The following is a 13,516-nucleotide window of genomic DNA, read 5'->3' as shown; positions in this document are numbered from 1 at the left end:
CCAGATATCTCAAAACCAAGAGCTGTTCTTCATGTAAAGCTGCACCAGTTGAAATAACAGCTTGATCCATGCAGTTACAGCAATCTAAGACACATATTACTCCCTGCCCAAAGTCAATGCTCCCACACAAGCTGGTAGAAACAGACACAGACCAGTTCTCTGTTGTGGCTGTCCACAGATCATCAGCAATGTTGACAAATATGCTGGAACAAGTCTGAAAACTGTGAGGAGATAATCTGTTTTCCTGATGGCTAAAATGAGATACGTGATGAAAAAATGACTTACACCAGATTTTTCAGAAAACTGGAAGTAGAGTCAGGAATACAATTTAATCACCAGCTGCTGCAACTCACAGCCTCTTTCGTGGCCCAGTATAAGTTTGCCCGTGCTGAAAAATACATTAATATGTGGTTACGCTCTAATTGCAAGATGTACCCCTAGCAGTCTAAAATGACGCCCACTTAGTGAATAATGAGAAACTTTCCTTCCGTATGAACAGAAAATGCTTTTCATTTTCACAGTATGCATGTCTGAATTTCTTAGCTATTTGCCCTTCTGTTAATAGAGAAAGAGATCTGTGTGTGAATTCAAACCAAAACAAACTTCTACCAAAGTAAACTGGGCAAAGTTGGTTCTGTAACAGGGAGGATCTGTTAATTTGATCTTTTAAGACTCAGTAGTGTGCCTTAATAACTAAAACATTTTTCTACTTTGATAAACTGTAGAGGAATGTTGTTACGAGCAGATGAAGTCCCAGCCTCAAAGGCCAGTTAACCAGCTACAGGTATCTCTAAGTTTAATTCTGGATTTCTGAATTAGGGTAATGTGGTCTGTCTCAGAATTTTTGTGTGTATCCCATGACAATATATAACAAAAATTTTCACGCTGCTCCTCACGAAAATTACCATGCATTAGTGTCGTAGTTCATCAAGAAATTTAAGCACGGACTCGACCCTTTGTTCCATCTGGGACATTAATGAGGGAGCAGGAGAAGTATAGACAGCTCATTTCCATCCATATGGCATAATAAAGCTCGGTCACAGGCATGCAGATCAGGCTGAATTGAGCCTACATCTAATGCCATGGCTTACGTAAAGAATTACTTGTATTTATTTTGGACATCATTCAAGTGAAAACACAAGCGGCATCACGTGATAATCATGAGTTTGACTGGCTCTCTCTTGCCCAACACAAAATCTATATGCCTTAAATAAATGCCTGTTTTTGTATCGATTTATATTTTGTTGAGATACCTGGTTGCCTAAAAGCATGCAACCTTCAGCTTCATCGATTTCCTGAGCTGATTTCCAGCTTCTCTCTCAGGATACTTCCAGGTGGTGGAAAATTTATTTTTTTTTTCTCTTTTAAATCTAGACATTTGCTTTATTATACTTCACAGAAACAGACCAACCTATGAAAATTCCAATATGAAAAATGTTTGATAATTTGGCTTGAAAAACACAGAGAAAAACACGGGAAAGACACACGAGGCATACATTTTGCACTGCAAATGAGATCATATTTACAGACTATAATCACCCATCTTTAGTTTTCTGCACAGACCAAGCCTATGAAAAATGTTGCTAGTAACTGGATTATAATTTAAAAAACAAACAAACAAAAACAGGAAGAAGAAAAAGAGATCAAATAATGTCTTACATCCCAAAGAACTTGGACCAATTATATAAATTTCCCTCAGTCCCACCGTGAGTCTTTCCAATAATAGCTGCCACTACCCTGTGGAGGGGTTTTGATGGATAAAGATTTGTTGCTGAATTAGTCTGGCTCAAAGGAATCTCAAGTCCGCTTCGAGAAGCTGAGAACAGAAACTCCTGTGAGAAAGAGGTGTGTTCCTCAATCAGCGGGGTCCCGTCATCGGACGTATCATCAGTGAGACTCCAGCGCATGGACAGCCCATGATACTCATTTAGCAAATCCATGCTTGGAGCCTGGGCACGTGATTGGAACATAGTTGCATATATAAGGAGGCTTGTTTCTGTAATAAATGTCTCTGCATGATTCACATTGAATCGGAATGCGGAGTCCTTTATCGTTCCAACAAATGATGACCCCGACGTGATACTCTGGCGTACCACTACGATCGGGGAAAAGCCTGGAGTGGCCCAGCCGGGAGCGGCTTCAGCTGGACTGAAGACCGGACGGAGGCGTAAGGATGCCCCGGGAATAAAGTCATGGATGCAGCAAAAGGAAGAAGTGAGTGGCTGGGAGCAGGAAGAGGGAAGAGTAAAGTTATGGGGCAGAACGTGTTCTCTGAAGCACAAGCTGCAGTTAAGTTCCTCCTGCATATTCTCTCTATGAGAGGACTTACATAGGAAAAAAGTAACATATGTAGAGTATTAATTTGGTGTATAATTAACGGCTACCTGGGAGAAAACGAGAAGGCTTTTAAACGTTAACTTTGGGACGATAACGGGCAGAAATTATGGAATAAGGTCAGCAATGGAGATGATAAAGAAACTAAATCATTAGCAACTACATGGAAGCTTATAATTTCCACCTTAAAAGACTTTAAGGCTGAGCGGGCTGCAGTTGCCGAAATTTTTTCAGCCTTGCAGCCTGATAGCAAACCTAAAAATAACCATAAAGTTTACCCGGATCGTGTCTTTTGACCCCCTCCCCACTCCATCCCCTGTTGTGCCGTCGGCACTCCCGATGATACAGCAGTCTGGGGCGGAGGGAGGAAAATTACCGAGTGGATGGACTCCTATACCATTACCCGACTCTAGAGAGATCAAGAAGTCTAAAGGACTGGAATCAGACAATTTGTCAAAAGAACTGGTGAAAGCCGAGAATGCTAAAGTCGTAAATAAGTGTAATATCAGTCCTTTTACTGATTCATGTCCGCCTTTACCGCCTTCTACCCCTCTAACTCCTACGAGAGAGCAGAAGGTGTCGCTGGATAAGAACTGGGCAAAAGAACTGTGTGAAAGATCAGATCAGCTATTAGCGAGTGAATCCAACAGTCAGCAATGCGGTCATGCTGATCGTGACGGGAAAGGGGATGCGCTTGGGGACTCAGGTTATACAAATAATTATGATGCTACAAAGTATTGGCGAGAATGTGCACCGTTCCAAACCTCCCTGTTACAGTTACTAATGATTCTCCAGCACTGTTCAAGTCCGTGTTATCTGATGACTCGGAAGAGAATGAGGGTTTGAAGCATTTTTCTTGAAAAGTTAAGTATGTGTACAAGTTGCCCCGAGATCAGATAAAAACCATGAAAGACTCAAAGCAAAATTAGACCTATGCAATGTAACAGCTATAGATCATTTAGGACAGAACGATGAGGATTCGTTGAAAGGGGCAGGTATCCCACAACTCCTGGAAGAGACACTAATTGACACACCACAACTACAGGCACGATAAGTTTCTGAAATCCTGAGGCAGTCAACAGACCTCGCATATCAAGCTATAGTAGAGGTGTCTGAAACCAACAAAACAGCCAAATCATTTGCAACTATTAATCAGGGTCCCAATGAGAATTACATACAATTTATTGACCACTTTCAAGAGGCCATCAATAAGCAGGTTGAAAACTTAGACGCTAAGGAAGCATTAGTATTTATTAGTATTTATTCCAGCATTCAACTCTGTGACAGGCTGTGTCTCATCTCGGTGTGCTGGATTTGGCTTTTCCGTATGCACACCATGTAAAGAATCCTGGTTTTGGAATAACAGCTGTACTGCACCAGATGAGACACTTCAAAAAGAAAAAAAAAGCCTTGCCCAGTCCAGCTTGCTGCGGCGGCGGGGGCGCGGGTGCCAATGTGGCTCCAGCACTCACTGACCTGTTTTGTGAGGGAGACCCAGAAGTGCCTCCACCTGGCTGGGCAGTAAGCGGCCCAAAGGTGCAATGCAAAAAATTGAGATATTGTCTTAAATTAGTGTAACTTTGATCCATCTGCATATTTGAACTTGGTGTTTGGTTTTCATATCTGAGCTCAGTATTTTAGTTTGCATATTTATATTTGGTACCAAAAGAATCTTGTTTGGGGAGATAATTACAAAATGGGAACCGGTTCCACTGCTAAAATTCCACCTTGCTCCCCCTTAGGATGCATCCTTACACATTAGAGTAATTGCTTATATTGTTATCTAGTAATTTTGAGACCAGAAAAGCATTTAAATTGTTAAACTCTGCTTTGAAAACAAAAACAAAAACAAAACAAACAGAAAAAACCCAAAACACCTAAATGCTATGATAGATGTGAATTTGGAAGAGGTTGTATTTAAAAGTTGCTAGAATATTAACTGATTTGGATCTAGGAGAATAGAATAAGGGATTGATGTTTATTATAATGTTTTTTGACATCTGCTGTAAATTGTAAAAGGTAAATGGAGCTAAGGAATGTAACTATTGCTGAGCTACTTGGAATTGCATATAAAGTGTATTATGGTTGGAATGAAAAGGGAAAACAATAGAGCAAAATATCCCAGGCCTGTGTGCAGCTCATTTTAACTGAGAAATTTCCCAGAAGAGCCTCCCACTTCGTACCAGCCATTATGCCAGCTGCATGACCTTGGGTATATCTAAACTGCAGCAAGAAGAGAAAGAAAAAAAAAAAAAAAAAAAAGGAAAAACCTGGCTGTGGCTGCCCGCTTTTAAAGCGGTGAAAGGGGGGTTTTCTTTCCCCCCCCACTGCAGCGATGTAATACTGAATGGAGCAGTCTGAGGGTGAAGTTTAAAGGCATCCCTAGCAGACCCCTAGTTCTAATGAAACTGAAAAATAAAACCAAAAATTTGTTAATAGACTTATTCTGTGGTAATTAGTTGTAAGAGACTTCTCAGTAAATTCACCATGCTAGTTTTTGAGGTCATGGGAGAGAATGAAAGAAAGGCTTTTTTTTGAGACCAATAGAATGCCAAATTTGGAACAAAGTTTTAATACATGAATTCTTATAGTTGCCAGAAAGTCCTATACCTCTTTTACGTTAAGATTTGTTAAGTAAATTGTAAGCTCAAATAACGTTTTCTGAGAATACTGTTTAGTTGCATGGCCTACAAGAAGCTGCTTGGATGGTGCAGATCTGCTTGCTGCAAGTGAGAAATCTCCAAGGAAATTTCGAATGCTGTATTTCCACTAGTATTAACAGCCAATGTTTCGATAAAGCAAATACTGCACTGATAGATCTGAAACAGGACTTCGATCCGGTAAGGGAAAACAATATCCAATAAATATGACAGCCAAAATGGAGTTAGAAATGTTGAGGAATAAATTTATGACAACCTTACAGGCTGACTGCATTCGATTGGACTTGCAGATTTGTCTATGAAACAGCCTGTGGCTGTTGTGGGATAGTGTGCTTACATTGCTAGCAGACTGATATACCGACTGTTATATATCAATTGTCACTCTGATCAAGAAAATGCAGGGAATGAATTTAAGTCTTAATAGGCCATGATCCTTTTGTCATATATGTAACATTTGTGAAATTTAATTCTGATTTATTTTTTTTTTAATTTGAAATCTATGTCTTTGTAAATTGCACTACCTGGGGTTTTTTTTAACAGCACAGATTTTGGCATGCATAAATGTAAATTGCTGCAGAACCTGCAAGTCTTTCACATCAGGTCATAGGCCATACTTGTATTTGGTCTGATCCTACATACTTGCACAATTTTTGTCGATGGTTCTGGGAAGTCTCATAAAGCTGTAGTGGTTTGGTGTGAAGATAACGATTGGCATCATTCTGTAAAAAATTATTGAAGGTTCAACCCAATTAGCAGAACTTGGCACAGCTTTAAATTACTTAGAGCTTTTTAAGGAGGAACCTCTAAATTTGATTTGTGATTCTGAGTACGTAGTCAAGATCCAACGCATATTGCTAGTTTAAACTGGGTTTTTAAACTAACGAAGTCATGGGCATTGAAAAAATGAAAACTATCTATCTACACAGACTCTTTTTTATAAAGGCATTTTAAAGAGAATACTTCAATTTAAACTTGTCTAATTTGTCTGTGTAATTATATGAAGGAATTTCTTAGTCATTTTTTGTTAAGCTAAATTTTAAAGTAGCTGACATGGTAATTTTCCACACTTTGATCTAAAATCATTGAGCAGAAACCTGTGTAATTAAGAAGCAAATATCTTTACTGCTTAATGTAAACACTCTGGCACATCATATCAAAAAATATTTACCTACAGTGACTCCACATGTGTTTGGGACTAGTCATAAGATAAGATTCTATCTAGTTTTTTATAAGCTGATTGACATAAATTTCCTTTAACTACTTAAGCATCATTTGATACACAGCTGTTTGAGATAAATGCATTATGGTCACCATTTTCTATTGGTGTCATTCTTCTGAATTCATCAGCTGTTCATCAAGTGTGTCAGCGAAAACAAGTGGCACATGAAAAAAAACCTCTCAAGTGTGACTCCCCAAAGTCTTGTTCTGAACCAACGTGAAGCTGCAACTTGTTGTTGGGGAGGTGCTTTGAAGTCATGAAGGTATATTGTAAGTTGACCTGATTATCAGAATGCTTATTGCTAGTTTAATAGGCATCAGAAAAGGAAAAAGAAAGCCTAATGTTAGCTCATGTTACATTATAACCCTTAGCAAATACGAGCGGTGAAGGGGCAGAGCTGAGCCGCTGATCCTGAGGGCTGCCAGAGCCCACAGGAATGCTTTTGCTTCAAAGCCCCGCCTGGGAGAGAAAAAAACAGTCTAGCACTTGCTCTCAAGAAGTGTCTTTGTCAACAAGATTGATGCAGATGCCAGCTGTGAGTGTCTGGAGAAGCTGGGCTGCCTATATCATCATCACAGGGGGGGTAGGTTTTATTTAAGGTAGATGTGTACTGAGAATGGCTAATGATTTTGTCACCATATTCACATTGAGAAGAATCACAGGTTTCAAACTCACTCTGTGCAGCTGGGTGAGCTTTGCCAGTCAATGGGGTAACTGGTAGTTTCCAAAAAGAAGTACAGAGCAGCACTCAGAAAAGACAGGCCATTCTCAGATCACACAAGACAAATGACAGCTGCTGTTTCCTTAACATCAACATTTTAACATTATAGTTTTTCCTTGTTTCATTTCTTTTGCTTGTTTACAGTTTGATGCACTATCTTGCTTTGCAGTCTGCATAAATGCATACTCTGGGCAAAAGCATTAGCTAACGTTCATTGACTTTGTGATTCCTAAGGTCATGGAGTTTGAAATTTTTGGTTATACCCTATCAAGTATACCAGTTACTACTGCTATAGGATAGTTTTCATGTGCAACTGCTGAATGCCACTCTCATTTTCTCACAGGGGTGGTGTAAGAAATTATTTGCAATTGAGGGCTCCTGTCAGTCTAGTGAAGTGTTGCAGGAATTCCAAACAGCTAAAAGTAACAACTGGGTAGACTGGCTGAAAGACTGATCTTCTCCCAATGAAACTGAAATAACAGGAACACACCCTTATTTTCCCAGGTTAGTGATTACCTCAATTACAAAATGCCTGAGGCTACTTCTATTTCTAGTTTAAAATTACATATTAAGAAATTGGAAGATGGTTGTAAACTGAGTGTCTCAAAAGCTAGGGAATGTCAAAAGAAAGTAATTAATCTCATCCTGTGTGTGCACTGTATTGGTGGCTTTACAGGGAAATGAAATGTTCTACCAGTTTTTATTATCACTGAAGTGATGATTACGTTTCGTAAGTTACTTTATCAATTCTTGTAAAGTAGAACTTAGCACACCTACACGTGATGTGCTACCACAGTACCAAGCCTTATCTAACCATTGCACCAAATATGATTTACCTTTTAAAGGCTTTTACAGACTGGGAAAATTGCATTTCATAGCATTTTGTATACGTTGTCCATCAAGAGAAGGAAAGGGTGGCATACAGCACTGTAATTCACAACCGTTGATTTGTAAAGGTTGGTTATACTTTTGGTTTACTAACCTCTATTCAGTATGGAATTAATATGGATCTCAATCCTGTCAAGCCTTAACTATGGCTTTAAATAACGTCAGATACCATGTAGTCAGCATGCATTCAATAAAATTTTAAGCGTAAAATAATTTGCTTTTTTTCTTCTCTTCATGGCATGTGCGACTGTAATGCTCCTTGGATTTTAGCTTAGTGTTGTTAGACTTAGCATGTGATTTTGTTGTTGTTTTGTTTTGTTTTGCCTGACTTCTCAATTAACTTAGAATTACAATGTTCTCTTGGCTTGTTTACCTGAGAGTTTTTGCTTCTACAATTGTATTGGAGGCTGTTCAGTTTTGATAATGTGTTGTTACTATGTAATATGTTCTTCCTAAATGTTTATGTTTGTTAGAATGATACTGGGTATATATAGTGCTATAAGAAAAGCTGTGTTTATACTGATCTCTCTTGTTATTTCTAGGACCTAAATCATGGGAGGATGTGTCAACCGAGGACCTTAGAAAATGGCAGGAGGAAGTAGTTGAGGTAGCTATTAATGTAGTCCTACTATGCAGTTTGTAGTAATGTTTCTTTTTCCTTCATATATAATATCTATAGGAAGAAATTCAAATCTTGCTGTGCCATATCATATTTGCAAGAGGTATTAATCAATTAATTCAACATCTGCCTTAAAATAGGGGTTTAGGATAAATTGGTTAAGACTGTCAGATGAGACAGACTAAAATAGATGACCATTTACCAGTGGTAAGCACCACTAGTAAACCTGGAAAAAATAAATATTTTTTTGTCTGCATCCTGGCATCCTGGCTGATGGGGATGTGTACTTTTGGATCTCATCAGAATATAGTCATTGAAGTTAACAAGCATTGAATCAATTGATCTTGGTTCAGGTAATCAGCTCTTCAATTCCAGAGGGCTTACTGGTTTCATCATTAGATTTTTTTTTTTCTTTTTTTTTTTTTTTTTTTTCCCTGCAAAATAATGCTAAAGTAATTAAAGTATCTTTGCAATCTCAGCACTTGCTGTCTTTATGAGGCTAAAGCCATTACTGTTGTGTGATCTGTATTTTTTTATTCTGAGTACTTACATTGAACAAGCAGTTACTTCTTTTACTATTTCCTGAACTCCCTCGTAAGAACTCAACAGTGGATTTATTCTAAATCTCAGTGTTTCTGCTGTAACTACCAAAAGTCACCTTGTTGCTACGTTCCTAATATCTGCCTAAAAAGCTAAGTTATGTGGTGTGCCGTGGTAGTTAACACAGAAGCTGTTTGGAACCCCACAGAGTGAGGGGACAAAGGGTAAAATTCAGTCTTGGGAAACAAGAGAGTATCTAATGGAGAGAGCAAAGGGGCTGTATTTCCCTTTCCTTTTCCACTCCTGGTTAATACCTTGTGCATCATCTACTAATCCTTGCTGCACAACTTTACAGACTAAATACATTAAGGACTGTAAGAGGAATTATCTGTCTTAGCCTGGGCCAAGGTAGCTAAAGCTTACATTCTTGTAGCGATTTTAACAGCAATAGTATGACAAGAAGTAAGTGATCAGATAACTTTTAACACATATAGTATTTGTGGCTTTTCTGATCAGGCCGTGGGAAACCTGATGGAAATGGAATTATTATTTAGGAAGTGCCTAGTTGTGAGATGTACCAAAGTAAACAAAGGCATCCATTAATTACTATTCTAATATTCTTCTGATGTTTCTTCTTTTCCTGTTTCTAATTGCAGTGTAACAGAGGAAGTGAAAGGAATGCAGGTAAAGTGTTTAAGAAAATAAGTGCCATAGATTATCTTATCCAAAGAGTCTTGACTTAATAGAAGACATCCTGGTTTTATGCCAAACTCTCTAGGATACTCACTGTTTTTTGTGGGGGGAACCACACAAAACCAATAATGTTCGTAATTAAAAGCTTCAGTAAATACATTATAATTGATATTGCTGTCACCACAAGTTGTTTAAAATAATCTCACCTGATCAATTAAACAGCTTTTTGTTGTATATGTAAGTTTCGGCAGATGTTCATTGAATCTGAAAATTCCAGCCCTAAGTTACATGGATGTTCAGGTGGAGAGATTTGGAAGTTGCTAACTTTTTGAAGTAATTAGATAAGCAGGCATATTAAAAAATGAGTGTTAAAAGAATCTCATTAAGTTGCATGATGAACTATCAAAAATTTAGCAGATTATTCTGTATACTGAATGAATCAGGCTGCCTGCAGGAAAAGGTTCATTAGAGACCAAGTATCACGATGAAAGTCAAATCAAGACTGCACACCTAAGTGTAATTCTGATACTACTTAGGGAGATGTATGCCATATGAAGATTTTCTCATTGTTCTGAAAAGGTCCTGTATGTTCCAATAAAATACAAGTTTTTACTGGAATAAATGATTGGGGGGGAAAGCTGATGTGTAGTACAGCACAGATATGTTGGGCTTGATTTTCTTAAGGCTTCGCAGTCTTTATTTCTTTTTTTTTTGGTGTTGCTTATTTCATGACATTCATCTAAGAAACCCTTAGCTGAACATCTGAGGACAAAACACAATCTAGTGTCTCTGTCTCTCTATCAAGACTTGATCTAATTAATTTTAAATGTACTGCATCACAGATAAGGTAGAAAAGCAAAAAAACCCTATGTCTGTCTTATTTTTTCCAACTTTGAATATAACTTGAGCAAAGTCTTTATTATTTAGTTATGTTTTAAATTATGCTAGGGAAGATATATTTAACTGAATATTAAAGGCGTTAACATCTTTTGTTATGAGGAAAAACCTACTTTTACAGATTAGTATTTATACCTGTATATTTATATATGCTATAAAAGATGGAATCTCAGATTTTTTTCAATTTAAGGAAATCATATATTGTATTGACTTTTTTTTATTTGAAATGCAAAAGTAAATGGAGTGAGCATTTGAAATGGCTGATTATGGTTGGTGTACCCCTTTAAAAAAAAAAGCCTCTGGCTATGGATTATTAAAGCTACTGTGCACATTTTACCTGTTCTTCTATATTCTTAAGTGGGCCTGATATGTATTTTCAGTTAGGATACATAAAGTTCTATGCTATTAAGTGTGAACATTTAAAATATCTTTATGAGATCCGAATACTTATTAGTGAAACCTTTGTTTAGTGACAGTCTTGAGTCGGGTAAACATAGCTGCTTAAGCACATGTACTATTTTTATTATTTAAGTCACATGCATTCAATCATGAGAAGTCCTGCTACAGCTTTAGTACCAGCAGAGTCATATGTTTGGGGATACAGATCTTCTCTTTTGGGAAAGATTAAGTTTCTGTAATTTATGCAGCATTAGCAATAGATTTAAGCAATATTTTTTTTTTATACACACCTTATCATATTCACTCTATACAGACTTGAGAGGTTGTGGCTTGCTATAGGTAAGTTTTTACATCTAACAAGGCAGTGGTTAGAAATGTAACATTTTTCTGCAATATCAAAACAGTTTTCAGTCGGATTAATTTTAATAGCAACAGTATTTGTCTTAGAGGATCATTATGAAATAAACTTGTGTGGAAGTCACATTTATTTGAAGATGGCTGCTTCTCTGTGGATGTCTTGTCGGTTTTATTTAAATCCATTTGAGTTGCGGTAGCAAATGTAAAAAATAGAGATCTCTGCTGAAATAGGCAGCTCTTATAGTCTTCATATTTCTTCTGCTGCTTCTGAGATAAATGGAGGGGGAACAACCCAAAAAGATTGTGAGTGGGTCTATCTGTGCAGGAAGACAGGCACAGCACTTTTGGAATGTCCCCTTGCCAAAAATCATTAAAAAGATGCAATAGAGGTTTGGGGCTCCATCCTCAGGCTTCAGGAGTAGTTCATCTTTTTCTCATCCTTTTCAACACACGTCAAGAAAAATGCAGAAAAAGTCTGCAGTTGTCTTCCTTTTCTACAAGTGATACCAACCGATAAAAGGGTAAATTATATTTTCTGTAGTGCTTCATGGGTTAAGAAGAAAACAATATGGTAGATGTGCATCTCTGATCAGAATTAGTCTGCTGTATTTGACTAGAACGTTGTTCTGTCACTTATCTGCTCTTTGTATCAGTCCTATGTAAGTTCTCCATTTGCAAAATGTCAATGTTAAATATTTTTCCAATTAAGAGTATATACAAATGATCAGTTAATGAGTTCGGGTATAATATGGTCTGTGACTTATCAAATTGAAATAGAATTATTTTTTTCCTCCTGTGCATGCTAAGAAATGTCAAAGCAACATAACAGTGATTTTGAGGATGGACATTAAACGGAACATCAGGTATGGGCACCACATTGCGTCTACTGTTACAAAGCCTCTTTAGGAAAAAGTATTTATGTACTCAAATGTTGAGAAAATAATCATGAACAGGTGATCCTGTACCATACCTACAGATTTTTAAAGGCCTACTCATTGCTAAATTGAATCACTTTGTTCTCCTTAAGTAAGAACTTCTGCATTATTTTAGGAAAAATGTGTCTTTACTTGCTAGGTGCACAGAATCATAGAATCATTTTGGTTGGAAAAGACCCTCAAGATCATTGTGTCCAACCATTAACCTAACTCTGTCACTAAACCATGTCCTTAAGAAGTTGATCTACACATCTTTTGAATGCTTCCGGGAATGGTGACTCCACCACTTCCCTGGGCAGCCTGACAACCCTTTCTGTGAAGAATTTTTTCCTAATATCCAACCTAAACCTCCCCTGGGACAACTTGAGGCCATTTCCTCTTGTCCTATCACTTGTTACCTGGGAGAAGAGACCAACACACTCCATGCAACAGCCTCCTTTCAGGGTTGTAGAGAGCGATAAGGTCTCCCCTCAGCCTCCTTTTCTCCAGGCTAAACAGCCCCAGTTCCCTCAGCCGCTCCTCATCAGACTTGTGCTCCAGACCCCTCGCCAGCTTCGTCACCCTCCTCTGCACTCTCTCCAGCACCTCAATGTTTTTCTTGTAGTGAGGGGCCCAAAACTGAGCACAGTATTCAAGGTGGGGCCTCACCAGTGCTGAATACAACAGACTGGTTAATATAGCTTATGCTACCAGGTCTTAAAATTCCTTTAATGTTCTTTTAAGGAATCTCCTGAGACCTCTTGTGTGAATACATCTGATACAGGTGGGTGTTTTCATTTACTTTTACATTTACATTTTACTGCAGCAAAATATGGTTAGCTGGTGTTTAAATACTCTGGTATATATTAGGTACTTCACACACATAGCTGTCACCAAGGCAGATGATTGCTTCCTTCTTGAGGGAAAACAGAAAATAGCAATCATCTGAAATTTGTCCTCCTGTCATTTGAGAGTGTAATTTCAAATATGTATTTGAATGATAAAATAATTTCTGCAAAGTTAGAAAATGTAACCTTGTGTTTTCTCAACCTGTGTAGTGAAATACAGGAAACGAATTTCAGAGGCGTCTGTAGCTTAGCTTCTTTAAGTGTCCTTTGTGTCTTTTGCACTCATGGGATAAATGAGTGATGCAGTTCAGACTCTGGTAGCTTCATAGCAGTGTGCGATAATATGATTATCCACTCCTCCTCCTCCTCCTCCTCTTGTAAATTCACCTAGGTGTTCTGGTTTTGGGGTTTGTGGAGTTTGGTTTGG

Source organism: Columba livia (genome assembly GCF_036013475.1).
Source record: "Columba livia isolate bColLiv1 breed racing homer chromosome W unlocalized genomic scaffold, bColLiv1.pat.W.v2 SUPER_W_unloc_5, whole genome shotgun sequence".
NCBI classification, from domain to species: domain Eukaryota; kingdom Metazoa; phylum Chordata; class Aves; order Columbiformes; family Columbidae; genus Columba; species Columba livia.
The sequence above is the reverse complement of the archived record's forward strand: the minus strand, read 5'-3'. Positions refer to the sequence as shown.